This window comes from Pezoporus wallicus, unplaced genomic scaffold, assembly GCF_028554395.1.
Source record: "Pezoporus wallicus isolate ANWC-B61680 ecotype Strahan unplaced genomic scaffold, APGP_CSIRO_Pwel_v1 contig_6401, whole genome shotgun sequence".
NCBI lineage: Eukaryota > Metazoa > Chordata > Aves > Psittaciformes > Psittacidae > Pezoporus > Pezoporus wallicus.
Genome location: NW_026638608.1, coordinates 779,128 through 785,491, shown reverse-complemented (window position 1 = coordinate 785,491; position 6,364 = coordinate 779,128).

The following is a 6,364-nucleotide window of genomic DNA, read 5'->3' as shown; positions in this document are numbered from 1 at the left end:
ACAGTGAACAGTGGGTTTTTCCACTTACTCCCTCTGCCTGTGCTGAGCCCTGGGAGACTCGCAGCACAAGTTTATCTGCTGAGCAGCTATGTCCATGGAGTAAGAGAACTAAGGAGGACCTTGCCTGCAACCCATCCCTTTTAAATAAGAAGGAATCTTATGTGCCTGAGCCTCCACTGTTTAACTAAAATTCTACAGCTTCTGGGCATTGGCACTGCAGCTCATGCAATTGCTCCTTTCCTCTTTTTAATCAGAGAGTTGCTTTACTGACATCACATTTAAGCTCTTCAAGCAGCATATAAGAACACCAAAGGACAAGTTTGGGATTAATAGTTTTAACAGTTTGTGGAAAGTCATGTCAGACAAGTTGCTGTACAAGCTCACCTGTCAGATGGTATTTTCAGCTGTTTGTTCAGCAGGTCACAAAGCAATTTGGAGTAGACCTTGTCCTCTTGCTCCCCTATCTTGCCAATGATGTAGAGAAAGCACATAGCACAGGGGTATGTGGAGCCACCAAAGGACATCACCTGATCAGGAGGTATCTGTATTGCTAGATAGTGTTGGAAGAAGAAAAGGAGTATTATTTTCCTTTGCCACATTAAGAAAAGTTTTGAAAAGCCAGAAATTTATTTGTGTACCTAAACTGCAGTGAAATTGGCTGCATGCCAATCAGTTATACTTTCGAAATTCTCCTGCATGTTAGAATCATAGAATCAGAGAATCGTTAGGGTTGGAAAGGACCTTAAGATCATCTAGTTCCAACCCCCCTGCCATGGGCAGGGACACCTTATGCTAAATCATATCACCCAAGGCCTCGTCCAACCTGGTCTTGAACACTGCCAGGGATGGAGCATTCACAACCTCCCTGGGCAACCCATTCCAGTGCCTCACCACTCTAACAGGAAAGAATTTCCTTCTTATATCCAACCTAAACTTCCCCTGTTTAAGTTTTAACCCGTTACCCCTTGTCCTGTCACTACAGTCCCTAATAAAGATCCCCTCTCCAGCATCCCTATAGGCCCCCTTCAGACACTGGAAGGCTGCTATGCGGTCTCCACGCAGCCTTCTCTTCTCCAGGCCGAACAGCCCCAACTTCCTCAGCCTGTCTTCATATGGGAGGTGCTCCAGTCCCTAATCATCCTCGTGGCCCTTCTCTGGACTTGTTCCAACAGTTCCATGTCCTTTTTATGTTGAGGACACCAGAACTGCACACAATGCTCCAGGTGAGGTCTCACAAGAGCAGAGTAGAGGAGCAGGGTCACCTCCTTCGACCTGCTGGTCATGCTCCTTTTGATGCAGCCCAGGGTACGGTTGGCTTTCTGGGCTGCAAGCGCACACTGAAGCCGGCTCATGTTCTTCATTTCACTTCCAGGCTTCCTAAATATTTTCCTGCAGGTCACAAAAATGAGAAGGTATGAAATACAACCCCTGTTCTCATGACACACCATTTGGGAGCAGGCAGTGCCATCACAGTGCTTTCATCTACTGCAGAATGGCTGTATTCTTAACTAATAGCAGTAGCAGCACAAAATAAGAAACCAGTCTCAGGCACTCAGAGATACTTTTCACTAACACACGAATAGTTTCACTCTTGTCAAGTTGCCCTGCAGCACAGATTCTTCCTTGCCTGCTGTCTTCTTAGAGACTTTCCTCCACACATTGCTTGCCACATGCAAGGCTTTCATGTGTTGACATCTTGCTGTAGATTTGTGTTTTACTCCAAGACATTCACAGCTGTGTCAAGGGCAGTACAGTCATAATACTAGTTAGGCTTGGTAATCTTGGTTCCTCATAATTGCTCTGGCTGGGCAAGGGCAGTTTCTTCAGAGATGAACACAACTGCACCGTGTGTGCTGGGCTGCTCACCTCCAGGCTTGAGCAGCTGCCTCTGGCTAGCCAGCAGCAATACTCTCCTTTTGTACCCAAATGTGCATGAAGCCTAAGGCAAGAGCAGATGGCAGTCTGGAGTCCACTGTGTGGACAGACTCTGGTGAAACATTCAGAACGGACCAAGAGGCATGCATGGGTGTTGCTCTAAAGGAAGGAATGACAGAAATGCTCAGTGTCTGAAATGCTGGTCTTGCAGAGAATGCCATGCACTAGAGAATTGCAACCTTCAACCCCAGTGTGCCCAATTACCTACTGAAAGATGAGCCCTGAATGCTCAGCCCAGGTGCAGTGTTGGAAGGTGAATCCTGCAGTAACATCTTTACCAACTTTGAATTTTAGATAGAAAGTTCAGGTGCTCCAGGAGCTCAAGGGCCTGCAACACCTCCAGAGCTTCCTCTGAGCTACTGGGCTCTCCCTGCCTGTGCAGGGAGGTCAGCATGAGTGAGGGGTGTGCAATTGCATTGCTGCCGCCCTACGTTCCAGGGGGATTTTGCACCTCACTGGCTCATGCTGCAGTCTTGCCTGCTGAGGTAAATGTGAACTGACATAGTGGAGGTTTAGATCAACATCCCTCTCATTAAACAAAATACAGCCTAATCCTACTATTGTTCTTGATAGCAGGAAAAACAGAAGAAAGTATCTATGTTAATATTAATGACCAGCGTGCAATTTTCCTTGCTGCTAATGCACTGTGTCAGATTCACACACTGGGGAATCCAGGGATCAGTTCCTTTGGCATCCATTTGGCTTCTGTTCTGATCTTACCCACGTTTATTAGCAGCGCATCATTGGAACTCGGCAGCAATTAACCCTCTTGGTAGAGCAAGTGAGCCTGAGTACCAGGAGTTGTCTGGGTAATGGGTCTTGGCCATCATTTGCACCTTGTTTGGGTGCAAGATGCATCAGACCACAGCAGTACGGGATAAGCTAAGGAGATCCTGATGAAATATCACTTGCTTGGCCCTGTTCTTCCTTGCCTGGACACCCTGTGCTCTCAACTTTATGCCAAATGTTAGAGACATGTGTATCTACATCTACCCCAGAAGCAGATTGTTATTTAAAAAAAAAAACCAACAAGTTGAAGTGTTAATTGGCATTATTTTCCTAGAATCATTTGAAAGTGTTTGAAATGGGTTTTTCCAGTAGAAAAACCCCTATTTGATCAAAAATGAGTATTTTTTTTTCCAAATGGTACCATTTCCTGCGAGAGGAAAGCTCTGCATTCCAGCCCATCCTAATCCTTTCCATCTTTCTGTGTTATAACTAAGAGACTGTCCCTTTCCTATTACCTCCTTTGTCACGAAGAGTTTGAATGTCCTCTTCAAAAAAATCTCTTTGTTGTTCCCTGTATATTTCTCAGTCACATTACATATTCCTTCCACACAGCTGCACAAACCTGTTCCAGCTGCATCCCAGCCCTGGTCTCTAGCTTTATATTCAGGAGCTGTTATGCAAGAGCCACCAGCTTGACACCACCCCCCCCCACCCCGTCACCCCCCCCCCCCCCCCCGACAGCAAGTACTTGCTAGGCTGATAAAAAGTGGGATGTTGGTTTTTGAAGGGGAACAGAACACATCAGTTTTACATTGAATTTAATTATATTACTGCAGGTGTTGGAAAAAATAAACTTTACTCCCATTTACACTTAAGCCTGCTTTTTGTGAGACAAGGCTTATACGAACCTGAAACATGCTTCTGACTATTCCCAAGATAACTAATTATGGTCAAATATGGCAGAGATTGATTTCCTGTTTAATGAGACTAGTGATTGCATAAAGCTCCATTGCTGTTCCTGGAGGAAGAGGGACTTCCATCAGACAATCTGCCTGTAAGAAACACAGTAGAACCAGACTTCTCCTGGTCAATGGGATTTTTAACTTGACATCAAATCAATTTGATGAGAACATCTAACCATGTACAGCTGTCTTTTAAAGTCTGTAGCCATACAACAACTATAAATATTCTAATTATTAGTGCAGAACCAAGAATTTCTAATTGGTTGAAGAAATGTCAGTGCTATTAACCTCTCACCACTGGTGGGATCTCTGCAGAACCTTATTGGAAGCTCCAAGAACTTTTAACATTTTCCTCCGAGAACTAGATGTAATCTTGCTGCAGGTTAAGATGCTGCTTCCTGCCTTATGCCACTGAGGAGGGAAAGAAATAAAAATCCCATCTCTTCCATAGCAGCCTCCCTCTTCAGCCTTCTCTTCTAGAAGGGGCATAATGTCTGTTAGTTCTTACAGTCTCTTATTTCTTTTAGCCTTTTTCATTTGGTGCATCTCTAATCTGCCTCTTTCTCAAAGTAAAGGGTCTGAGGCTGGATGGAGTACTCCTGCTGAGGCTTACTTCTTTCTTGTACACAACACAAGTGAAATTCCCCTACTCCCAAGCATTGTCTTAACTCTTACTTGTGTTGTAACCCATAACGGCTCCTAAAATTCTTTGCTCTTTAATGAAATATTCTTTGTCTTTTCTGCAGTTTGACTTACGAATCAGCTATTGCAAGTGTTTCAGAGGCTGAGAGTTATAATGTACCTCCTTATGCAAGTCTTATTTAAAAAATTTAGATGGATGCCTCAACTGTGAGGTCTGGAATTCTTTCTGTGGAATAAACCATAACCCCAGTAGCACATGTTGTGGAGATCTTTCCTGAACTGTGACTAAGTTATGACAAAGATGCCTTAAAATTAGCATCTTGATTTTCCACTGTGTTGAGCACTGGATTCCAAAAAGTCAGAGGAGACTTGTTTTCAACTTGCTCCTTTGTTGTGCAAATAGTCCCATAACAGTCAACAGGATCTCCTGGGAAATAGGAAATCCACAGGCTTTCTAAAATGAGCAGTTTTTATTCAGAGCAGAAGATGTGGCAGAGCTGGGTAAAGTCTTACATGAGAGAAGTGATTTAGGGGGGTCATATGGTGTTTGGTGGAGGGGTGTTTGCAGTGTGATGTGTGTGGGGAAGCAGGTTGAAAATGATGATGGGGATAAAATAAATGTTTGTTAATCTCTCCACCATGAAGGCTGCTGTGATTTAAGGGCTTTTCTATTCACTCCATTCCCCAGACTGAGGAAAAGAGGGAGAGCTTTCTATAACTTGTGCTAAATGCTTGTACTGCAATGGTGTAATTTAAACAAATACTTTTAAATGGTGAAAACCTCTGTGTGGACATGTTTAAGTTGATTGTGTGGTTTATGTTGATTTTAAGTCAGTTTCTTCATTGTAGAGCCCTTGCTGTAAAAACCAGCAAATAAAATTCAGATTAATTACTGTGTGCCAGGATTCAAATATAACCCATGTTAGTGGATTGCATCTCCTGTATCCAAAGCATTCTGAAAATAATGAAAATCCTGAAAATATCCTGAAATAAAATCTGTACAAACAGCCTTTCCAGGGCATGTTTCCTATGTCAAAGCATTACAAACAAACTCAAGGGATAGCTCCATCTGTAAGGAGAGGAACTCCTGTTTGCAATATTGATGAACCTTTTCTTTAGTGATCAGCTGAAAGCAGGTGGCATGATCCAAAGCATTTAGTCACAGACCTTACTATACTTGCTAGTGGTAACTTGGAAAAACTTAGACTGTATTTCCAATGAACTTCACAACCTATTTTTTCTGCTGGGTACAAATAATCACTGGTTATTCGCAGCTTGCTTACATAACAAGAAAAACATTTCCAAACCAAACTCTTTCTTCTTTCAAAACATCTGATGTAATTCCCAGAAGCTGATGTACCACGTTGGAAATCAGATCCTGAGACACCACAGATGCTCTTACGAGTGTGCTTTATTTTATGGCAGCCATTTTGCTTCTTTTGCACAGAATAATATCTCTATCTGGGAGGTTGTTTTCCCTGCCTAGAGTTACTAGGATGTTCTCCACTGAGATTTCCATTACATCTCCAAAAGGATTGTTGCACTGTACAATTTCACTTTCAGTATTTTTCTTTTATTGTGGCTGGAACCGTTTTTCCTAATTTACTGTGCTAAGTTTTGAATCCATATCTGCTCAGGTCACCAGAAACCACATATCTAACTTTTCTTCTATCAGTCTGCGACTCCATGTTTCCCCAGCCTCACGGCTGATGATCGTGTAACCTTCTTAATCCTGCTTTCCCCTGGTTTGTCTTCTTAAATTATTTTACTTGATCCTTGTATTTCTGATATTCTCCTCTGAGCTATTTTCCAGCAGTTTCCTGATTGCGAGGTGATTAGAGCCAGACAAGTCTCATTCAGAAAAGCTCAATACAAACTGTTCTATCTGTGGCATTGGGCAGTATTCATGTATGAGACCAACGTGGGTGCAGGACTGTGAGCAGAGCCCATATGTATGTTCTTCTGGCAGGATTTGGGCCCTATGGACTGTTAGCAAAATGTTTTTAAACTTTGCAAGGTAGACTATCAGAAAAGTTTGGGGGGGTTTTTGGATTTTTTTTTTGGGGGGGGGGGGAGGAGTTGTGGGGTTGTTTTTT